Below are 25,073 nucleotides of genomic sequence, written 5' to 3' on the forward strand. Positions count from 1 at the left end.
AGCAATGGAGGGCATCGATGCCAAATGCATCAAAAGTGAATTTGTCACGTGTTTTAGCCTACATAGTGGAGGGTCGTTATAACCCACTTTTGTAGTTATAACCCACTTTTGTACTACTTCATATTTGGTGAATTTTTTTACCATAGATTTACCTAAGAAAATGCCAGTGCATGTCACCAAAAATTATACCATTTGAAATTATGTTCAAATACGAGTCCAAAGATATAACTTTTAGTGACTGAAAGTGCAACTAATCCCTGGGTAGTTTTGGTAATTCTTAACAACAAATAGCTCATTGAACTAATATTCTTTCAAGATAATCATTTCAGAAAGTTGAATGATTGGCATGGCATGGACAAGAGATGTGGACCCCTCAATATGCTAAGGACACATATTGGCAAAAGCTCAAGACTCTACTTTTTCATTTTAGTCATCCAAGATCACATTGAGTCCATAGTTAAAGCCAATACTATTAAAAGGGGATGAGGTGTTGCTTAATGGCTTGCTTGCTCTAAATGCTTAGTGATATGCTCCAAAAGAACTCAACCACTTTCTCATTTCAACATATGTCCTAAACCTAAAGTCAAACTTGGCCCCACCGATTTGATCTATCCGGCGCCACCGAGTTGATTTGACATAGCCATAGCCATAAACCCTAATCAGTTCGGTCTCACCGATAGGGATCTCAGTCTCACCGAGATGGGATTGCAAACTCTCTGTTTCCCTTTGTAACGTTTCGGTCTTACCGAGATGAATGATCGGTACCACCGAGTTCGCAATGCAAAGTCTCCGGTTCCTTTTTGTAACGTTTCGGTCTCACCGAATGAGCGATCGGTCCCACCGAGTTTGCCTGACCAACTCTTTGTTTACCCATTACTGAAATCGGTCTCATCGAGTTCATGTGATCGGTCTCACCGGGATCAAGTTATGCCCTAACTCTAACATATCGGTCCCACCGAGTTGATCATGTCGGTCTCACCGAAAAGCCTAACGTTCACATTTTGAACTGAATAGGTTTGATCGAGTTTCACTATTCGGTCCCACCGAGTTTGGTAAATTGTCTGTAACTGTTATATTTTGTGTGGAGGCTATGTATACCCCTCCACCCTTCCTTCATTCATGGAGAGAGCCATCAGAACCTGCCTACACTTCCAGCATTCATTTTCTGAGAGAGAACCACCTACTCATGTGTTGACCCCAAGACATTCCAATCCAACCACAAGAATCTTGATCTCTAGCCTTTCCCAAGTTGATTTCCACTCAAATCATCTTTCCACCATATCTAAATCTATGAGAGAGAGAGTTGAGTGTTGGGGAGACTATCATTTGAAGCACAAGAGCTAGGAGTTCATCATCAACACACCATCTATTACCTTTTGGAGAGTGGTGTCTCCTACATTGGTTACGTGTCACTTGGGAGCCTCCATCGAGGTTGTGGAGTTGAACCAAGAAGTTTGTAAGGGCAAGGAGATCGCCTACTTTGTGAAGATCTACCCAAGTGAGGCATGTCCTTCGTGGGCAATGGCCATGGTGTGATAGACAAGGTTGCTTCTTAGTGGAACCTTCGTGGGTGTAGCCGTTCATGGACTCACGCAACCGTTACCCTTCGTGGGTTGAAGTCTCCATCAACGTGGATGTATGATAGCACCACCTATCGGAACCATGCCAAAAATCTCTGTGTCTACATTGCATTTGCTCCCTCCAAACTCCTCCCCTTTACCTTCATATGCAATGATTCACATTCCGCTACTATACTCTTAGAATTGCATGTCTAAGTTGATTGAACGACTCGTGTTAAGTTGCTAAAATCTACCAAAACATAAAATTGGGAAAAGGATATATTTTTGGGGTCAAGTAGTCTAATCACCCCCTCTCTAGACATACTTTCGATCCTACAAGTGGTATCAGAGCTTTGGTCTCCATTTCCCTTGATTTCCATAGCTTTGGTGATCATAGCCTTGGTTTCACAACCTAGGGGAGTATGCCGTCTAGTGAGGGAAATTACCACCGTAGCGGTCGTTACTTTGACGGTACTAATTTTGCTAGTTGGAAGCATAAGATGAAAATGCATATTCTTGGACATAACCCCGCCATTTGGGATATTGTGTGTATTGGCTTGCAAGATGAATTTTTCGATGGGAGAGAACCAAATCGGAAGCTACCACGGAAGAATTGAAGATGCTGCAATACAATGCTCAAGCTTGCAATATCCTCTTCAACGGATTGTGCCCCGAAGAATTCAACAAAATCAGCCGTCTTGAAAATGCAAAGGAAATTTGGGATACTTTGATTGATATGCACAAAGGTACCGACTCCATCATGGAATCCAAATTGGATGTGCTTCAAAGTCAACTTGACAAGTTCAAAATGAAGGATGGTGAAGGTGTCGCTGAAATGTACTCTAGGCTTGCTCTCATCACAAATGAGATTGCCGGCTTAGGAAGTGAAGAGATGACCGATAGATTCATCATCAAGAAGATCCTAAGAGACTTGGATGGAAAATATGATATAGTGTGCACATTGATCCAAATGATGCCCAATTACAAAGATCTCAAGCCAACGGAAGTTATTGGTAGAATTGTTGCTCATGAGATTTCACTCAAGGATAAAGAAGAGCTTCACAACAAGTCTAGTGGTGCTTACAAAGCCTCATGTGATGCTCCTACATCATCAAGTTAAAAACAAGATTTCAATGAAGAATTGAGACTAATGTTGAAGAACTTCAACAAGTCTACAAGAGTAGAAGCAAAGAAAGAAGTTCGAAGTCAAGGTCCTACAATGACAAAAGATCTTCTAGTCTCGAGCGTAATTGCTAGAATTATGGAAGGCCCGAAAACTACTCCAATGAGTGTACGGCTCCCTACAAAAGAAGAGAAGACTCACCTAAAAGGAGAAGGAAAAGAGAAGAATCACCTCCAAGGGAGAGAAGGAGTAGAGATGATCGTTATGAATGAAGAACCTCTCGCAGAAGCGAGGAATCGGAAAGGAAGGACAAGTTATCAAGGAGCTATACAAAACAAAGACATCAAGCTCATGTTGGTGAATGGGTATCCGGTTCCGACTCCGACAACCACTCCGAGAGAAGTTATCAATCGACTCCGAATATACTCAAGATGCAGGTGTTTTCGGTCTAGCACTTGTGTCAACCAACGCCTATGACATATTTGACTCACCAAATGATGGAATTGGGAGATGCTTCATGGCTACAGGCTCAAATGTAACACACCCCGAGTATGTTGATTTCAAAAGTGACAGAGATGATTTGCTAGGTGATGATGATTTACTTGTTGACAACTCTAGTAATGAAAACTATGATGAAATTGCTATTAATCATGCTAATCAACATAAAACGACTGACGATGATAAGTTAGCTTGTAACATCCCAAATTTTCAATTTGGAATGTTATACATAGGTCATCAATGCATATCATATTTTATTTGCATTTTGGTTGTGATCCTAAAAATCCTAAGCAACTCAAGGACCCACGGAGAGAGTTAGGGATTTCATGATTTTCATATTTGAATTTTCTCAAATATTGAAACGGGGATCATTTTGATTTTTATTATTTTTCTCTCCGAAAAATATTTCATATTAAAATATATGAGAGGAGATAATATGACTTCTCCAAAATAAGAGAAATATTGGAGGAAAAATATTAAAATCAAATAAATAATTTTATTTGGATTTTATTGCAATTTTATTTGAATTAGAAAAATATGCATATTTTTAATATTTGCATTTTAGGCCAAGAAAATGTTCATCATGTTCTAAATATTTTATTTAGATGGTGAAATTTTGTTTTGGCATTTTTAGATTTTTACTTTATTTATTAGTATTTTTCTGGCAAAATCTGTTTAAAAAAACGCGAACCGCCTTAACGGGCCGTGTCCGATCAGGACATTGCCGCCCGGGCCTTTATAAGGCGAGGCGAGGCCGCCCCCAGCCCACCCAGCCACCCCGCGCCCTGCCCCAAACCCTAGCCGCCGCCCGCCAGCCGTCGCCAGCCGCCGCCGCCGCTGTCGCGCCGCCCGCCGCCGCCCACCGCCGCCGTCTCCGGTCCCGCTGCCGGAGCCGCCGCCGTTGACCGGTCGGTTTTTTTTCTTTAACCCGGTTTTTTTAGTTTCGCGGTTTATTTTATTAGATCGGTTTTTCGTCGGTTTATTTGTTTAACGAACGTTCGTTCGTTTAGATCTGTTAGTGAACGATTTTCGTTAGATTGGTTCTGTTAGTGAACGTTCGTTCGCTAATCTTTTTCTTTTTATTTTATTTTCGGCCAGGGACCTATCCATGATTATTTTTATCGCAAATTAGCCCCTGATCTTCAAACCCTCGTAACTTTTTAACCGTTTGTCCAAATCCAGTGAAACCAACGCCAAAATCTTCGTTTCTAAATCCTCTTTTTGTTTCAAGCAGATTTGAATTCGAAGATGTTTTGACCGTAGTTTCAGTTCCGTAGCTCCGACTCGATTGATTCTTTTTGTAAATCGAATCTTTTCAGTTGAGTTTTCATATTCGATCTTCTTATTTGAGTTTTACCCGTGCATCTTTGCTTGATTGCTTATGTATGCAATTGTTTGTTTGTGTTAGAATTCCCTGAGTGCGAAGCGTGCTACTACGAGTCACTAGGTTTTGCGGATCGTCAGCGAGGCAAGTAACACATTCATCATACTCCTTTCATACCCAGTTTTTGGTGCACTAGTTACAATCCTCAAACATTGCATGATTAGGATGTGATTAACTTGTGGGTACTGGGAAGTAGATGATGAGGTAGAACCTATTACCTGTTTTTTTATCAAACCCTTGGGAGTTACTTCTACATTATGCTTATTGCCGTGCTATTCTCGTAGACGTGGATTGGGTTTGAGTGTATCCATGACAGATGTGAGATGTTAACTAATGGTTAACTTAAGGTGGCTACTTAAATACACATCTGGGTGGATTTCTTGCGGTCACCTGGAGAATCCTGTGTTGTCCTAGGATATCTCGGAGTATGCGTGTGATCAACCTACGGTTCGCCACCCAGGCTCAAAGGGGTCATAAGATTACTCATGCTAGAAACTTGCGTGTGCAACCACAAGCTATTATGGGCTCTAGCATAGCGGAGTATGTTGCATGACCTCTTCCAGTGGTAGGCTAGTAGATGTAGGGGATGTAGGTTGGTACTGTCTACCCAGGGTTAGAGTTAATGCTTCTGAAAGACTGTGTCTCGGTCATCCGTTTCTCAAACACCATGTAGTGCGAGAAATCCAACGGAGGAGATCGAGTCTTGTGGGGAAAAGTGCGCAAGCCTCTGTAGAGTGTATAAACTAATCATGGTTAGCCGTGTCCCCGGTTATGGACATCTCACTACAAAAAAACACACTTCCGTGATGATACGTGTTTGTCACAGTAGGTCGCGTTTTTTGTCATGCATGTACATCCATGACAATTTTATGACAGAATCAAGATAGTCATACCTGTGCTGTCGTAGAAGTGTTCCATGACATTACCAAAATTATCATCACGGAAGTATCCACTTCCATGACGATAAATCGCGCGTCACAGAAGTGCTTTCGTCAAGGGTGACCGACACGTGGCATCCACCGTAACGGAATGCCGTTAAGCTATCGGGTCCGGTTTTGGATCTGATAACCCGCTAACAGCCCCGACCAATGGGGATTTTCCATGTGTAAAATCATCATTGGCTGGAGGAAACACGTGTCGGCCCACCGTTGGGACAGATGTCATCCACTCATTGGACCGAAGGCGCCTATGATACATCGACACGTGGCTCGGCCGAACAGAGGCCCATTCCTGTGAAAAGGCCGGCCCGTTTGACTTGGTCAAAAGGTGGCGGGCTAGCCCATGGAAAGCCTATTAACGGCTTGTTCGCATATAGCCCATTTACAGCCCGCTAACCTAGGGCCCGTTTATCCGAATTAGGCCCAGTAGCGTCATCTGGGCCGTCCAATATGATTCCAGCCCATTTTAAGTTCCGGCAAATGTATGGCCCATGACGTCTTTCGGCCCATATGAGGCCCTTTGTAACTCTTGGCCCATTTAACGGCCCGTGGTGAAACTGGCCCGTAATGAACAGTGTATCACTTTATACCCATTAATGGCCCATTAATATATTGGGCCGTTTGCAGCCCATGTTATCTTTTGGCCTTCTCAGGGCCCATTTACTCTTGGGCTCATTTCCAGCATTCGGTTACTTACGGCCCGTTACTGCCATTTTCTGCTTGTGGGCCAAATTCAGCCGGTGGTTACTGTCGGCCCGTTTGTGGCCCATTAATACGTTGGGCCGTTTTCATAGCGTCATCAAATACGGCCTATTAACGACGACCCGTTATGGTCGGCCCATGAACGGACGACTCCAACTCTAGCCCCTTTACGGCCATAATGCAGTCTGTTTTTGGCCCATGTTTGGCCAATCGATCATACGACCCGTCTAAGGCCCATTGATGATACGACCCGTAGAAGGCCCATTGTTTTTACGGCCCGTAGAAGGCCCATTGTTTCTACGGACCATAGAAGGCCCATTGTTTCTACGGCCCGTAGGAAGCCCAGTGTTATGTAGCCCATGGCCTGTTAAAGGCAGGAAACTACTATAGGTTTAGACCTGCTAATGGCCCAAGATGATTATAGGCGCACGTTTTGGCCCATATGAGTAAAGGGCTGGCCTAAAGATCGACAACACTGAGATCCACTGAACCTTCCGGCCTAAATTACGGCATACCGACCAAAGAATAAACCTAGACTATACAATAAAGAAATTACGGCATATTACATCCACTGGGAATCAAAGTTCGCTACCGGTGATAATAAAGCGCAACATGACCGCGGATTACATACGCTGGGCATCAAAGGTCGCCACTAGTGCATATAAACGCGCCAACAAAAGAATATACAAAACTGAGAGCACTTCAGAAGGCACTAGACCTGGCAAGCTCGGGCTCCGCAAGCAGCCGACCAAGCTGATGAGACCTCAATTGTGTCAACGATAGATGCTTCATCCCTAGCTGTATGGCACCATAGTGCGCAAGGCAGTCCCCTGACATGTTCATTACATCTTTGACTTCAAATCGGAGCGGAGCTGAAGCAAGCCTTTCCGCTTTAAGTTGAGACTGAAGAAGTTGAACTGATTGAGGCAGCGACTGCACAGAGGTTGTCTCACACTTGCTGGTGAGTAGCTTCAACTCACTGTCTTCATCAAGACAGGACCTTGGGGTCATCTCGCTGTCCTCAAGATGGTTTAGCTCACTATCTTTCCTAAAGTTCTGCCTGGCATAAGAGATACGACTCTAAAAGAGAAACAAGGAGACACGTAACAGGTTTCACAATTATATAAGCAAATAAATGGATCTGTTCTGCATAAGGAACATGTTTTTATAACTACATTTTAAAAATGGTAGTTGTTGCAAACATCCAATCAGTTGTAAACAGCAGTGGAGGAAATGATGCCTATCCAAATCAATACTAGAACAAAGTTTGAAGGCTTGAGAAGGATGAACTTACATTGCATGTTAACATGGGCTGGACAAAGCCCTTCTCCATGTTGATGGAAAGATAATTCAATAAATTGCCCAAAGAAAATTCTTTATAAGCGTTGCCATTATTCTACATTTTGCAAAGAGTAAATGTAGATCAAATAATATTGGAAGAAACAGAGGATAATGAAGTTCAGGTGCGGACTGATGATACATAATCAAATAGCAATTAATTAAGTACAGCGTTACAAGGCAAAAGGTACTAACAAGAGGAATGCAGACATCAACGTGTGCAGTGGCATTGGCTTTATTCAACATTTTGGTAAGAGTAAATGTAGATATGATAATTTGGAGAAAGTGGAGGGCAGGGCAGATAAGATGCAGAGTAATGCTAGACAATCAACTATCTCGCGATGCATGTACAGTAATACCACCACCGTCCATTATTAGTTGTCGCTTAAATGGATGTATCTAGCACTATCAAGTTCTAAATACATCCAATTGATCAACAATTAATTCGATACAGAGGGAGTACATGACAACAGGTACTTACATGAGCAATCCAAAACTTCATAACCATTGTGTTAATTCTACATTTATCTAAGAGTAAATATAGATCTTATAATTTCAAGCAAAGGGAGGATAAAGAAGCGAACATTTACAGTGATGCTACATAATCAAACGGCAATGAGTGTAAGTATGCTGACAAAGGGCAAGAGGTACTGACAAGAGCAATGCAGAGCCCAGTATTGTTGTGAGATCCTATGATCCTCTGAGCAAGCAGATTCATCTGAAATTAGTTTTCATACAAGAGAGAAGGTAAATCACATGCAGAAATTTAGGAGTTCAAAATTTGAATTGATATCATAGACAGTACCTGACGCTGGGCTGTCAGTAGTTCTAATAGGGGTTTGGCCACTGGAGTAGGGGTAAAGTCTGTTACAGTTGGGCCTGTGTTTTTCTGTGGCTGCTGATCTATCTGATTTAACATGTATCACTACCTTTTCCAAATACCTAGTTTGTACTCCTTGAGGATCTGCACTCACCCTCTTCCTTTTGGACATCTATTACGAAAGAACAACATTTGACTTGAAAAACATAGTATGACGACACATGGAATAGGTACAGAAAATGGATAGGTATGGCATATACTCATATATGATGCTTAAACTAAGCAGATGGGGTAATAAAGTAGAAGTAATGCAAGAGGTCAGATGCAAAATATGTGCGACCAATACAACCTTGCCAAGTTAGAGCATGCACCTTGATGGGTGAATAAGATAGTCCATCCTCCACCATGCCAAGTTTGTTAGCCAGTGGATTGTTCCGCAATATTCCTCTCGTGCGCCCATTCTCATATTCATTTTGATAATGTTCAATACCTGACATGCATGAAAATATAAAAACAAGTGAGATTATCTTTGTAATGCAGAAGTGATTCTAATCCTATACTTCCTCCCTGTAAACCCCTTTGTGCTATCTCTGCAATTCTTCTAAGAGGTGCCATGCATGCTGTAATTTGGTGTGTGCATTAATATAATGTGGCCTACTACTCAAAATATGAGAGCTCCAAAAGTGACGATACTTCGCACATGATAGCTTCAACATATAGTAAAGAAGAACAAGTCGACCTGACCTAACAGATTCAAAATATAATAAGGGAGAATAACTCGGCCTGACCAGTCGACCGCAAGAGAAGAGGATCATCTTAAAGAAGAGCAGAAGAGCAAGTAGATTGAAGATATTACAAGTCTTTCTATACAATGTCAGTTGGCCACACATGATGAACCAGAGCGCACAGAGAAATACTATTCCTTCCGGTCTCTCCATATGTGGCTCACATGCATTTCGAAACTAAAGTCGGAACATTTAGCTGACCAATTAAACATCTCTCAGTTTTACTAATATCAGCATAATATCCGGGCTGCCGCAAGATGGGCTCCGCACCGCCAGCGGTTTTGACCTCGCCTTCTGCCGGCAGCGGTAGCTGCGTCCCATGGCTGAGGATGACTAGGTGGACGGGCCGGAGGTACAAGGTCACTCGGGGACTTTTGTGCAGACTGACATGTAGGTCCCACAAGTCATAATGCCCGGTCAAATAGAAGGCGTTGACTTTATGGGCAACATGGGCCCTGTTTGGATACTCTATGTTAGAGGTTAGATTCTAACACTAAACTAACTCTAACCAAAGTGGTGTTTGGATGGCAGGGTTAGATTGACAACAAATGTATCCAAACAGGGCCATGGGTTGAAACGTGCCTATAAAGGCACTTTGTAGAGTAGTTGTTTCTTGGTAGGGCTGGTTGGTAAGAGCATGTATAATGGTTGATAAGGTAGTCTTATCTTAAGTCTGCCACGTATGTAAGTGGTAGTAGTTTCTTGGCATTATTAGTGGTTTCTTGCATTATTAGGGGTTTCTTGTAAGGAACAATGTGATACTAGCGACAAAAGGCGATTCCAGGTTGCGTTGTACTCCAACGAGTACTACTAGTGGTCGCGGGAGTGTATACCTCGTTTTGTGGGTTCGATCCCGGCCGAACGCACGACGGCCTTTTTTTTAAATAGTAACTTTGCTGCGAGCCAATATTTTACATGGGTAGTTTGTGTTTTGAACTCAAACGGACGTGCGGCACCACAATCTAGGTGCACTAGATAGCCTATCCACATGAACGGGTTTTCCTTCCCAGCATCTCGTGGCTCGTGCGCTCGTCCTAGCCACACCTCGCTTGCAGCTTCCTCATCAACTAGTAGCATATTTAAACTAGCTCCTCCCAATTAAGCCCGAGGAGCCGGAAAAGCCTGGCGGGGCATTGGGAATTGTGCAATATGGCTCTTTACATAAAGTGCTCTACTACTACTCTGTAGCTTGTGGCGTTGCACGCATGGACTTCACTCCATTGTGGCATTGCACGCATGGAGGCAAAAGCTTTGCTTCATCTCATTCATAAAGAAGGAACTACTAACAAAGTTCGACGAGATCCATTACACCTCCACAAATGGAAGCGAAAAGCCTAGTCTCGCTGTATCAAATAACTCAAATGTTCTGCCCCCGCAGTAACCGTCGCTGATAAACAGGCTTCTTGTGTGTGCATGAGATGAGTGGCTGAGTAGGCCAGCTACGTGAGAGGAGTGGCTGAATAGAGCACCGAGAGTACCCACTAGGCCACTACGCAGGTGTACTTTCCCTGCATTGATAGTACAGTGATGGTTCTAGAGAACAGTAGTACCCTCCACTTCCAACTGTAGCTGCTTGGCCCTGAGATTCAAGAGTTCAAAACTGGTGCACTATACTAGAAGTACAGTACATCACACTACTAGTTGAGAAAGTAGTACTAGTACTGCTACAGTACGAGTACATACTCCTCCGTCACATAATGTAAGACGTTTTTTGACACTAGTTGGCGTGTACAAAAAATAGCAAAAACATACCCAAAATTTCTTAATCCACGCCAAAAACTACTAGCTAGTGCCAAAAATTTCTTACTAGTGCTATTATTTAAAGTATAATGCAATCCCGTAACGTCCCATAATGCTAGTACTAGTAGTAAATAATAGCCTCACCCCTTCGCTAAGTAACAATCTATAGTTGGAAGGGACGAGGCCCTGCGGTTACTACGCTCTTATCTCCTCCTCGCCAGTTCCCCTCCCCCCGAAGAGAAGGCAGTTCGTCACTGCTCCCATGGATTCGCCAGGCGGTTGTCCTCCTCGTCGGGGCTGGGAGACCTTAGACGACGATCCTCTGGGAGAAGTCGCACGCCGCTCTAATGTCCTCACCGCCGCAAGACTCGGTGCTTCCTGCACCAACTTTTTCAAGATGGTGCTTAAAATGGCTTGGTAAAAGGCCATGCTTGTTGGTCTTCCATGCGTCCTCGAGGAGAAGGTTCTCTATGGGACAATCCTTCGAACAGTCCACCGCTCCCTGGCCATGGTTGCACGTTGACTCCGCTAGAGTTGCCGACGTTGAGAGGTAGTTGGATTTTCTCCGATGAGCAGGTCAGTAATGTTGTTTGATAATGTAGTACTTAGTTATTTCATTTCCATCCATTGGGATCGGCCTTCCGGACTGGCTGGGCTTGAATACGTATGATGATGCCTACATGGGATTGAAGAAGATAGCAATTGCGGACCCGCCGACAAAGCGACGCGGCTACGACGATTACTATCTCATCGCGGTGTTCGACATAAGGATTGCCATCAATGCAAGAGGCAGTAACGGCAGCGGCTGGCGCATGTTGGCGGCGGCAGATTTGTACCCCTACACGTTCGAAGACGCCATGCACCATCTAGGCCGCATCTTCGCGGTGACAAGCCAGGGGACTTGTTTCATCTGGTTGCCATCCTATGGTACGGGAGATTACAAACAGAATGCACAAACCATCATTTGCATCCCTAACGGTACTCCATTATTTTGCAGGGACCAGTCATCCCGCGATCATAATAAGATCACCGATCCTGGATGTGCATTTGCAAACCTGGAACCTTGTAGCTGACTTTGGCATATTGGGATCAACTATCTTAGCAGTCGTTACCCATGGTACCAGTGATGTGCAAAATGGTCACACAATCTACCACGATAGAACCGCCACCATCTACTCAGGTATTCCATTTTTTAACCCTCTCGCCTTCTCTTTCATTGTTGTACTAGTACTCTACTTACGTACTAGTAGGAGTACTTTTTACCTTGGAGGACGCGTATAGCTAGCTAGGCCCTTGAAGACTTGAACCCACTAGCTGCCACCATTTTTGTTTTTCCATGTCTGACTATCTCATCCATGTAGCCAAGAGTGGCTATATATAATAAGCCGGTTATTTTACTTCCTCTATACCGGAGTAGTACTATTTGCTGCACAGTACTGACCGCCATATTTGAGCACAACATTATTATGCATGGACCTTGACTATGTACGTCACCATGTGTCCAGATCTGAGATGCCACGTGTACCAGATGAACGGCGCCGAGTTCGACCCCGTGATGCTACGTGGGTGCTGAGGAACACTCTTGGAGAGTACTCGCTTTTCATTGGGGACATCTACCCCATTGTGAAGCGGATGCCACCTTCTGTGCACGACATGGAAGGCCTATCGTTCATGAAGCATGGTTGTGTCTTCAGTGCACACCGCCGGATGAACGACATGCTGGGACACGCTACCCTTGATTTATGCCGCTTCAGCTTGGATGAGTCTCCCTCGTGTGGAACCGGACTAGAAAGCTACGACAATGATTCCCGTTGCCCACCGCTATGGATCGTGCCTTCCATGAAGAACACCTGGGACTTGAACCTGGAGGAGGACATGTAGCCCATCTATAACGTGTAAGTGGAGTACGGTAAATTGTGAACGGTAGCGCTGTGAATATATGTAGACTAGTTGTGCTCAAATTTATCACATGAATTGGAGATGAACTTGTGTGGCATACTGGCATTTGTCCTTTAGAATTTATTACTAGTAAATATGTTATGTGTACGTGCAACTTGTGTGGATTTGCACGGGCTCCAACACGCTCTTTGAGAAAAAAAGGTGGCACAGCTTTGGATAAACGAGATGTGGCGGCATCATACAGTAGCATCGTTCGCTATGGTTGTAGTACGCTCCTACTAGGACGACAACTCCTATAAAATCTTGCGCTTGGATCTTTGCCTCTTCAGGAGGTTCAATAGTTCGTACTCGTGTGAACCTTGCACTTGGCTCTTCGCCTCTTCGGAAGGTCCAACAATGATGATACTACAGTACACATTATGCTTCTGGCAATCTGACTCCGATTGAACTGCTGCACGTCCACCGCGAGGGCGAGGGAGAGGGAGACGGTGCTGTAGTCAAAACCCTCTCCTCGTCCTACGAACCACCGCGCGCATGGGCGAGGGAGAGGCGTAGTAAGCAAGCTTCTCCTCGTTCGGCGAGTTGATGGGACACATCAAAGCAGTACTAGTACTAGTCCATACTGTGTCCTTTCCGGTTAATATGCCTTAATTTGAAACGAGAAAAATACACTAGCGGTCAATGTATGTAACAATACGCTCTTTACGGTCACTATATATAGTTTTGTGGTGATTATACGATCACTAGCTCATCGTAGAGCACCGTATTGCACCCTACTGACCGGCCACATAGTCGAGGTGGCACTTTGTTGACTGGTTAAATTGTCACTTGGTTTCTGGGTCCCACCTGTCAGTTGGCAGAGTAAAGAAATCATCTAAAAAACAAAGAGTGTAGTACATCTACACTTCCAATGCATTTAGCCTTTAATCTAAATCGATATTGATTGACTAATGCACCAACTTGTGCTCTAGGTATAGGCTACATGTCTATCCTTAATTACAGCATGCAACGACCTTCATTTAATCTTCTTCTCTCAATGGTCGCATCCACACATAAGTTTGCTACTTTTGGGCGCTAATTATGCGCTGGTCAATGTGGAAATCTCTAAATGTACAGTCTTTCACGGACGTAGGTAGTAGGTTGAGCACTTGAGCGTGAGCGTGTGTGTTGCGTCGTGTGCTGTGTGCCGCATGGGTGCGTGAGTGTTGCGTGCGTCCATGTGTACGTGTGAGTGTTGCATGTTGCATGCATGCATGCATGGGGCTTACTCCCTCCCATTGACATGTTCATGTTTCAAGCTTCCTCTGTTCCCTCCATATGGTGATACTCCCTCTGTTCCCAAATACAGAGTAAAATCCTCCCTCTGTTCCCAAATACGGAGTAAAATCGTCCCTCTGTTCCCAAATATAGAGTATTTGTCTTTCTAGAGATTTCAACAAGTGACTACGTACGGAGCAAAATGAGTGAAATGAGCGTAGAGGCATAGGGATAATGTAGAAAGGAAGTCTTCGCGGTCCATTATTCGCCATCTCGGTCAGAGAGAACTATTCAACTAGTCTTCGCAGTGAAGAGATAATACACGCTGCAGCAGATGGGACACTTAATTAATAAGCTGAACCAGCGTGTTGGTGTTACTAAATCAGCCTTACCCAGTACTGCCATCATGTTTGCCAGTAGAGCATGCTTCTATCCTCCATTAACTGACATATGGGCCCTCTTGTGGTAGACCCACATGTCATCAGTGTAACTATTTACACTCGAAGGACGGTATATCCTGGTAGTAGTAGTAGAGTTGAGATTTAATGCACTTTCTTCCCTGTCTTCCACTCTTCTTCCTCCTCTCTTCCCCATCGTCGGCCGCACACCATTTCCCCCCGCTCACTGCTTGCCCACCCGCTCTATCTTCCTTGGTATCTCGCGCGTATCATATCCCCCCGCTCACTGCTCGGCCACACGAGGAGAAGCTTCTTTGCTCGCCCGCCCCAATCCACTTCCCCGCTGGCTCGCGGGCACCGAAAACCCCAATGGCAGAACCGACTGACACGTAGAGCCGCGATTGGAATTCCCTCCCCGATGTTCTCTTGGAGCAGATCTGTAATCGTATCGACCTACTCAGCACCGTCTGTCTGGCCGCATGCTCGCTGTTTTTGTACCGTCTACTCGTCTGCAACCGGCCGGCTCTTTTCAAGACACCCTGCTTGCTGATGCCCGATCGTCGCAGGTGGTCCAAACACCGACTTGACGATCCTACAGAGGTTGTCGTGGTGCCCCTCGACATGCTACCACTACCCGTCCACCTGCCCTTCATGCGCGGCCACTACTGGGTGGGCATGAAGGCCAACTGGATCGTCCTCATCCACCAATCCGGTAGTCCGTGGCGTCTCGTGGATATCTACACCCAAAAAGAGATCACCCTTCCATCTTTGGATACCGCCGCCATCGAGCCTCGCGGCCCGCCGGACACTCCTGCCTACTACGCACGAGACGCGTCGAGCTTTTGGCTCGACCTCTGTCTGCTGAAGGTTGTAATCTGCGAAGTGCCCACACCATCAGAAGACTACATGGATTACAAGCGCATTTCCGTGTTCAACATGGGATTAGTCTATCTGGAATCCGGTCACCATACATGGTTATGGCTCATCGTCGATCCTGTTTACCCAACACTTCTGTCTGATGCTATAGTGCATGATGGCATCGTTTATGCGGTCGACGCACAGATTGGCTTCCTATACTGGTGGAATCTATCGTCGTGTAATTGTTCTATCTCATCTCATCTTTACCTTAAGAATACGACTGCCTGTTCATTGTTACAAATTTAGAACATATAGTATGTCTATAACCACATCATTGCTATATGTTCCTCTCATTTCCTAGATTTTTATGACCACACATGTTATTGTTAGAGTTGATATGAGAATAATTGGTATCTAATGATTGTTAGAATAGATATTATGAGTATAACCTCATGATTGCTATATGTTACTCTCATGTCTAGGATTTTTATAACAACGCATGTTATTGCTTAGAGTTGATATGATAACTGTAGTAAGTGCTATGGTAGAATATGAGTAGGCCCTGTCATATCTGTTTTCCTCTCATTGTTACATGATGTTTGAACCATGATATGTTGCTAGAATATGAAATCCATTGGCTTATTTTTTTAACTTGGGGTATGATTATGACCACGGCATTGCAATTCTGTGTCTATGATATGTGTCACTGTTATAATAATCTTAATTCCACACATACTCTGAACATGATTGTTTATTTGTGTCCTTTTGGTCTCCAATTTGAATTGTTGCAGCAGACGCAAATGCGCTAGCCTTCATGATTCCAGGACCTGGAATCATACCAGCCGATGGGTGGTGGTTTATCGATCGTTGAGCTGACGGTGGTCATTTGATGCTCATTTGCATGTACCAAATTGACCAAACCATTTCATCAAACCACATGCAGTAGAATGCCTGGGGCGTTCGTGACATTGATGGCTATGGATGCTTCATGTTCGAGAAAGATCCCAGCTCCGTTGGGCCAGGCGTATTCAACTGAAGGAGGGTTTACAGCCTCAGCAACCACTCCATGTTCCTCGGGCTCAATTATCCGATCATCCAACAAATCATCGTTCATATCACCGGCGATGATTACCGTGCTATGAAACTTCCATTCGCCAGGGGGACTGTATTTACACATCATACCATGGGTTTCATAAATCACCATTTCCAGAGATTCGTCGACACAGCTTGTTGCCAGATAATCTTCAGTGTGTGAAAGGCATCAAGCTTCCATGCGATGGATGGCTTTTGCAAACCCGACATGCGGCGATGTGGTTCATGCCAACAGCAAATATGCACAACTTGATTCGTACTGATATGTAGACTGAGCCATGTATTCTGCTGCCGTAGCACGACCCTATTTTGTTGGATATTATGTATTGTTGTTAGTTTGAAGCACTCCTCTGGTTTGAAGGATAGATACCTTTCTGGGATCAAGTGCATCCTAACTCACCTGCGCAGGATGTACTGATAATGGTGATGGAGATGCTGTGAAGTATATATATATATATACTCCTCGCTCCCAAGCCTCCAGATCTGCACCAATCCTACTCCAAGTCTGCCATCGATGGCTCCCAGCAAGGCAAAGGCCACCCTTCCGCCCTCCTGGTATGAGTCGGCCCTGAGCGCGCCTAGTGTCTCGAAGAAGAGCCTCGCTGCCACACTCCTAATGACGGTGGAGGGCAGCGACGAGAAGAGGAAGACCGCGCTCCGGGTTGGCTCCGCTGAGCCGGAGGCCTCGGGCAGCACCTTCTATCCCTTCTTCATGATCAGCGTTGTCGCGGGGTTGGTTCCTCCCTTCTCTAATTTCTTCTACTCCGTCCTTAGCCATTACAAGCTGCATGCCCTCGATCTTCATCCCAACTCTGTCCTCCTTTTGCCGATCTTCGCCTTCTACTATGAGGCATACATCGGGGTGATGTCGTTCGTGGCTCTGCTGTGCCACTTCTTCTATATCCGGATCAAGGACGACCATTGCTCGGGGTGCGCCAACTTCGTTGCGGCCAACAAGACCAACGGGATCTCGAAGGCCGGGAAGAAGGCCGAGGGCTTCAGGAGCAAGTGGGTCCTAATGGATGCCAAGTGCTCCCAGCCCCGGCTAGTGCTACCGATGGGGATGCACGCGTCTCACGACGGGTGGTTCCGCGCGAAGCTCACCGACCCCGGGTGGAGCAGGTGCTGGAGAGGATGACCGCCAACCTGAAGCCTGATGATCCAAAGGCGGCGAAGCTGACGGGTGCCATTATCGTCAAAGAGTTCCTGGCGCAGTGTGTGGCTCCTCTCCAGGCGCGCTCGCACCCCTTGTGGAAGCTTGGGGATGAAGGAGACGACCTCTGTCTGCATTCAGAGGCCTTTTCTGACGAGGAGCTGGGCACTGCTCTCTGCCTCTTGGTCGGGGACAACCAGGGGTATCCGTCGAACACCTTTGTTCCCTTGTACCGCCGCCCGGATGGGGCGAAGGTCGCCGCCACCATGCCTGTCTTCGACGTGCATGGGCTTGTGCCGCCGGCGCCCTCTGAGGCCCCGTGGTGATGGCTACTGTGATGGTGTCCTCCGATGATCTGACGCGGGTGAGAAGCAGGACTCGGAGGTGACCCTGGAGGAGACTGGGGAGACCTCCCCTCCGCGCAAGGCCGACCTCCTCTGCGCCTTGCCTGACAACGACGACGCTGGCGACCACCCGATGAGGGAGGTCCTGCCCCCTGCTGGGCTCACCACAAGGTCCAAGGTCACCCACTCAAAGAAGTCGCCGACTATGGTTCCGACGAAGAGCAGGTCGGCACTGGTCTCCCGGGGCGACGCTCCTGCCCTGACGCTGTCTGGTGCTACTGCTGGGCCGGCTGCTGCTTCTTCCTCTGCTCCTGGAGCCTGCGCACCATCGCCCCAGACCGCGAGGCCCTTGGGCTCCACGCTCCTGAAGAGGCCACGAGACTATGCCGCCGTGGACCAGTAAGCACCTCACCCTGACTTTGTTCTTGCTCTCGCTTCCATTGCTGCTTCCTGATGTTCTCGTCTTGCATTATCAGGCTGATGCTGTCGGCGAAGAAGAAGAGAGAGGGGCGGCCACATCCTCACGAGCTCAGCAGCCTAGCCTGGCCGCACCCCCTCCGGCGCAGAAAGGCGGTGAAGGCACCCACACTTCTCCCGCTCGATCATCCTCGCGAGGCCCAGTGGACCATTCTCAGGAGAAGGCGATCTCCTCGGCCGAGCCGGCTCCGGAGGTGCCCATCCCCAGCTCGCCCGTCGATGCGGCCAAGGTTCAGGAGCCCCCAACTCCTCTTCCTGCCATCATCAGCTCACAGGTCATGGCTACAGCGCAACCTCCTCCTCCGGTTGAACTGCAGGCTCGGGATCCTTCCGCTTCGCCCGACACCTTGGAGGAGGCCCTTTCCGCACTGGCGTGGCTTCGGGGCGACCTTCAAGGCGCCGAACGCCACCTGGCGGCGGGGCGCCTAGAGCTGATCTCGGGTTGGCTGCATTCCGATGCGTCAGTCAGGGCGGCGTTGGGCCAGGCCATGGCAGCTTCCGAAGAGGACAAGCGGGCCGCCAATCGAGCCGCGGCCGCCCGCGAGGTGGTGTTGAAGGATACCGAAGCTGGAGACCATGCGCAACGAGCGCGCGGCCGAGGCTCACAGTCGCAAGGCGGAGGAGGAGAAGATGAAGGCCCGAGAAGACGGCGTCACCGGTCGTGACGCCGAATTGGGGCAGCTGGCAAGGGCGCAGGTCGCAGAACACGGCCGCCTGGAGAAGCTGGTGTAGGAGGTGGAGGCAGAGAAGGCCCAGCTGGAAGCCAAAGCGAAGGTTCTGGCAGAGAATCGCGCGGCCTTTAAGTCCCTTGAGGAGATATCCCGCGGGGCGCTGCGGGCACTCTACGAGAAGGGCTTGGAGACGCCGCTGGCGACGGATGACGAAGGCCCCGCCCAGCTGCTTCCTTATCTTGTCGTGGCGCTCGAGGGTGTCGTCGACGGGATCAGTCCCATGGTGGAGAGGGAAGCCCGCGCGCTTTCTTCTTCGGCTCTGACACGCGTCTTCAGCAACCTGCATCTTCGCAACCCCGACGCCGACCTCGGCGAGCTGCTCGAGCCCGTGGAGGAGGAGCGCTGCGTAGCTGCTGCCGCATCCATGGAGGGCTAGGTCAAAGCCCTGTTGAAGAAGTTCCTCGCCGTCGATCCTGCACCTCCAACCGATGGCCCCGCGATCCTGCGACCAAGGCCAACAACACGAACGAAGGTGACGCTGCCGGTGGGAAGGCGCTTCCTGACGACGGCGCCGAATGCTAAAGAAAAGGCTTGCTGGTGAAGAACGGCGCTCCTTCTTGTTTTTCTTTCCTATGAGATTTCCTTTGACATGAGACGTGCCTCGTGGAGGTGTTAAAACTCTGCTTTTCGTTTGGGGGACAATATCTTGTGTAATAATTTATTTAGGTTCCGCGATTTCCTTCCCATTTGCTTGATGTTCTACGTCGGCAGGGCCCAACCCCACGCATACCTCAGCCACCGTTGGGCCGTCCAGATCACCAGGGCAGACCAAGGGGTGAGGGGCTACATGGCCAGTTAGGCTCCTGAGTCGCGATGCTCAGGAGTCCCCCTTGACGCGCAAACGGCCTACGGGAAGGAGCCGCTAAAGTAGGTCTTAGGGTTCTACGTCGGTAGGGCCCGACCCCGTGCATACCTTAGCCGCCGTTTGGCCGTCCGGATCACTAGGACGGACCAAGGGGTGAGGGGCTACATGGCCAGTTAGGCTCCTGAGTCGCGATGCTCAGGAGTCCCCCTTGACGCTCAAACATACCTTCATACCTGTCCTCGCCAAGGTCCTGCTCGGGAGTGGTGCGCGACGACCAGGTCCGAGGGACCTAGCAGGGCGGCGTACGCTAGGCAGGGCCTGAGCTTGCCCCCGTGCCCGGCCCCCTCGCGCGACTCTCCCGAGGGGAATGTGTTGCGGTGAAGCTGGACACTGAGCCGGGTGGCTCCTTGAGGTTGGTACGGCCATGGGGCCACCCTTAGTTGTTTATCACCAGCGCGGAGCATAGCGCTTCCGCACTTGCACGGGCATAGCCACTCCTCGACCGTCTCGACTGCCAGCGCGGAGCATGGTGCTTCCACTGGTGCGTGTGTGAGGGCTTCCTTTGAGTGGAGCCCTCGGGGCATGTACAGCCCCGCCCAGACACGTGGCTTGCATGGCACGGCTAGACGAGGTGTGTCTGGGCACTCGTGAGCCAGTGCGGGACTCACGAGGCCCTACCTCAAGGCGGGTTGCGCCTGGTCCTGGTTCTTGATAGCTTCAGTGGTCCTGCGAGATGGTTATGCAACCTGCGCCGGACGAATTTCCTGTGGCGATCCCATGAGAAGGCCAGACACCAACGACCGCAGGAGGTGACGTGAACGGGGCCGGCCCGCCAGACAGAGCTCAGTCGTTGGGTTTATCGACGCTGCAGGGACGGACCCGAGCACAGACGCCGTGCCAAGCCTACTCATGCGAGGAATCCTAAGGAAAGACAACCGGCGCACGGCACCCGTGGCAACGAGGGCGGTCACGGGTGGGGTATCGAAGTACCAGATAAGCAGGTGATAACCATAGAATGACTCAAGCAAAGAGGCAGGTTAGCTTAGATAGATGCAAGAACGATAGATGCCACTGGGACGGGCCCGAGCGGCCTGGGGAAGATGCAGCCCGGAGGGCGCCCCCAACAGAGTAAGCTAAAGCTGCAAAAAGATACATGTCGCAGGGACAGGTCTGTGCGACATGGGGATAATGCTGCCCGAGGGGCACCCCCAACTGAATGACCTGGAAAGAGTCACCTGATAACGCCGCTGGAGTGATGTTGGAGTAGCCGATGATGCATGCCGAAGAGTCGTTCCTCACGAGCCACCAGGGTCCTGAGCCTCAGGAGGCTCTGCGGGCCCTGGTGGCTCCTGGAGAACCGTTGCGATCTCCTCCAGGACGGCGTGATGCCTTCTCTCCTGAGCCGCCAGGATGCTCCGTAGATGGCGCTGGTAGCTGACAGCCACGTTCGGCAGGCCAAATGGCATGCGAACATAGCTGTGAGGTGGACCCTCGCACCGGCCAACGCGCGAAGGCCAGAAGCGCTTCTGAGATGCGGATCTGTTGAGCCCTGGAATGTCGACGGAGACGCGTAGCCCGCCGTCCTCGCCAGGATGGGGAGCTACGCCGGGTGGTGGGCGGCGGTCGCCGCGTATGGTCCTTGCCTCTTGAAGCTCCTGGGTTGCCTTGACAATGAACTCCTGAGCACCGGGCGCTCCTCGCCCAGTGCCTTCCAGAGGGAAACATGCGGCAAAGCACGCCTCCACATGGTGCCTGAGCGCCTCCCTCGTGATGTTGGCTAGGTCTGAGGCCCTCCAGAAGAGAGCCCCCGAGCCTTGCCCGAGTAGGGCGCTGGGCGCGCCTTCGTATGCGAGGGAGCGAGGCGCCTCGATTGCGGGCGCGGGTCCTGAGGTGCTGCCGCTAGAGACGTCGCTCTCCTGAGGCCCTAGGTGGAGTAGCTTCTTCTTCTTCTTGGGGATGGCCTCAGGAGGCTACGGGGTGCCTTCATTGTTGGGGTCTTCGATCGCAGCGGCTTGGAAGGCGCGCTCAAGGGAGCACACTGCATCTCTTTCTTCACAGGGGACCGTGATGACTCCGCCGCTCCCTAGAATCTTGAGGACGTTGTAGCTGTGGTGGGTCACTGCCATAAACTTGGCCAATGCTGGATACCCAATGATGGCGTTGTACGACAGACGGATGTGTGTGACGTCAAAGTCAATGAGCTCGGTGCGGTAGTTGTTACACTGGCCGAAGGTGACAGGGAGGCGGATCTGCCCTATCGGGGTGGTGGAGCCGTCGGTCACTCTTGAGAAAGGCTTGTTAGGCTGTAGCTGATCGTATGGTACTTGGAGGCTATCGAATGTCTCGACGGACAGGAAATTGAGGCCTGCGCCGCCGTCGATGAGGGTCTTGGTGACTTGGACGTTGCTGATGACGGGTGAGCAGAGCATCGGGAGGGCGCCGGCAGTAGCCGCGGATTTGAGCTGGTCCGACGAGCTGAAGGTGATGGCGCACTTGGACCACCTGAGCGGGCGTGTGGCCTCGAGCCTGGGAAGGGCCGCGTTCACCTCATGAGCAAACTGCTTGAAGATGTGGTGGGAAGCTGGGGCCTGAGCACCGCCCAAGATGCAAGCGATAGCGCACGACTCCTGGAAGCCCCCAGCCCCCAGCCCCCTCGTCCTGATGGTCGTCGTCGCTCCTTCTTGGCGGTGGCGTCAACGAGGGAGGTCAGGAATGCCCTAAGGATGGTCCTCACGAGGCTGGTCCCTCCAGGCGCCCTCACAAGGCTGGTCCTGCTAGTGGTCCTCGCGAGGCCGGTTGCGCCACTCCTGACGGGGGCCGTGGTCGTCCCAGCATCCTCCACTTCGTCCTCCTCCTCGGCCGTAGCCCCGGTCGTTGCGCTCGGGGCGTCGACCGAAGCGTCCATCTCGAATGGCCTTGAGCTCTTGGCAGTCATTGGTGTTGTGGTTGTGTACATTGTGGAAGGCACAGAACGGACAGCTGCTCTTGGATGACTCGGGGTGGTCCCGGCCGCGCTTCATGTCTGGCTCCGCCCCGAGCACGGCTACTCCCTTGCGCTTCATGTCCTTGGCCTTGGCTTTCTTCTCTTCTGGGTCGGCAGCAGGGAGCTCGAGGAGGGAGAGGCGCCCCTCCTCAGCTCTTCCACACTTGGTCGCCATGTTGAACATCTCCAGAGCTGTGCACAGCTCCTCGTGGATGGCGAGCTCCTCCTTCATCTTGACATCGCGGAAACCATCAGAGAATGCTGAAATGATGGCCTCGTCCGTCACCTTGGGAATCTTGAGGCGAACACTGTTGAAGCGCTGGATGTACTTCTGCAGGGTCTCTCGGGGCTGCTGTTTGATGCGGCGCAGGTCACCCGTGGCCGGTGGGCGGTCGTGAGTGCCCTGGAAGTTGGCGATGAAGCGGTCACGCATCTCACCCCAGGAGGAGATTGACCCCGGGGGCAAATTTAGGAGCCATGAGCGAGCACCATCTTTGAGAGCCATGGGAAACCAGTTCACCATGACTTTCTTGTCGCCGTTGGCCGCCTTGATGCTCAGCTCATAGAGCTGTAAGAACTCCGCATTGTCGGGGGTGCCATCATAACACGGAGGCAGGTCTGTCTTGAACTTGCCTGGCCAAACAACGCTACACAGCTCTGGAGTGAAGGCACGACAGCCTGCTGTGGCCACCGGGGCCATTGCGGGGACCGAGCTTGATCGTGATGCCCACCCTCCGCCACCGAAGGCAGCGCGCGGTCTTGACGTGGTGGCGCTGGGAGTGCAGGAGCGTTTTCTTGTGATCGGGGAACTTCTTGGCAGCTTCCTTCTTCATGCGCGGGCACCCGGCGCGGCGGGTCGCGGCGAGGGGCCGCGCGTCTAGGCGCCAGGACGCCGTCTTGGTGCGGAGGTGGCGGAGGCGCTCCATGAGCTACGTTGCCCGTAGCTGGGGGAGGGCGATGCAACGAGAGAGATGGCACGAAGGATCCCCCAGCGGCGCTGATGAGCTCGGCGATGCGGTCCAGCCAGTCCTCGTAGAGGTCGTCGACCGGGCGGTAGCGCAGGATCTCGCGTGCCATGAGCAGCGCGGCCTTCGCGTCCGTGGTCTCAAAGCCTAGCTCACGCTCTCGCCATGATCTCAAAGCCTAGCTCACCGAACCCGAGGAAAAAGGGACACAAGATTTTATACTGGTTCAGGCCATCGATGTGGTGTAATATCCTACTCTAGTGTGGTGTGGTGGATTGCCTTGTAGGCTGGGGATGAACAAGTATAAGGGAAGAACAACCTCCTGAGGAGAGGTGTTCTTGAGCTCGGTGAGCTTGTGCGTGTGAGGATGGAATGGATACGATCCAAGATCAGTTGCCCCCTATGGTGGTGGCTAGTCCTATTTATAGAGGCCCTGGTCCTCTTCGCAAATGTTAGCTGGGAAGGGATCCTACAACGGCTAATTTGAAGGGGGGCTGCTAGTACAAGCTATCCTGACAAAAGGTGGTCTTCGCCTGCCAAAGGCTCTGGGGGTGACGCAGTCATGGGCTCCGCGATGACCTCCGTCCTGCCGTCCTGCTGGTCTTGGTCTCGTTGCAACGATATGGAAACCATTGCCTGATGCCTCGGGACTCCTCGCCTGCACCTGCCCCTTTAGCACCAAAGAGGCAATTGGTACTCTACGCCCGCTGGCGCCCGCCTGGCCTTGCTCGTCATGGCTCACGTCACGGAAACCTCACGAGGTGCCCCTCGCCTTGATCTCTCTGCTCCTCGCGAGCCAGCCTAGTGATGCTACCCCTGAGGAGGTCCTGCGTCGTCCGCCTCGCGAGGCTTGGCCCCTCGCGAGGGTCTTGAGTGTTTGCTGATGAAGATGGGCCGTACCAGGCCGCTAGTGGGGCCATGACGTGGGCCGCAGGCAGGCAAGTCTGGGGACCCCCGTTCCCAGAACGCCGAGAGTCGCGTTTTCTCAAGAAGGTGGAGGAGCCCAGGGCGAGCACGACAAGCAATGAAGGAGGAGCTTTGATGGCAACAGGTGGCTGCCGTGACTAGCGGATATCAAGGCTGCATGGGGAAGTGGGGGCGGCCACGTCCCGTTAGTCGCCACGTGTTAACCGAGGCCGCAGGCGGTTGGGCCCACGGCGCTTCGCACTTGCTCTTTTGCTTCGCCTCGAAGCCAAGTTCGAGCGCGCCTTGGGCACGGGGGCT

This window comes from Aegilops tauschii, chromosome 6, assembly GCF_002575655.3.
Source record: "Aegilops tauschii subsp. strangulata cultivar AL8/78 chromosome 6, Aet v6.0, whole genome shotgun sequence".
NCBI classification, from domain to species: Eukaryota; Viridiplantae; Streptophyta; class Magnoliopsida; order Poales; family Poaceae; genus Aegilops; species Aegilops tauschii.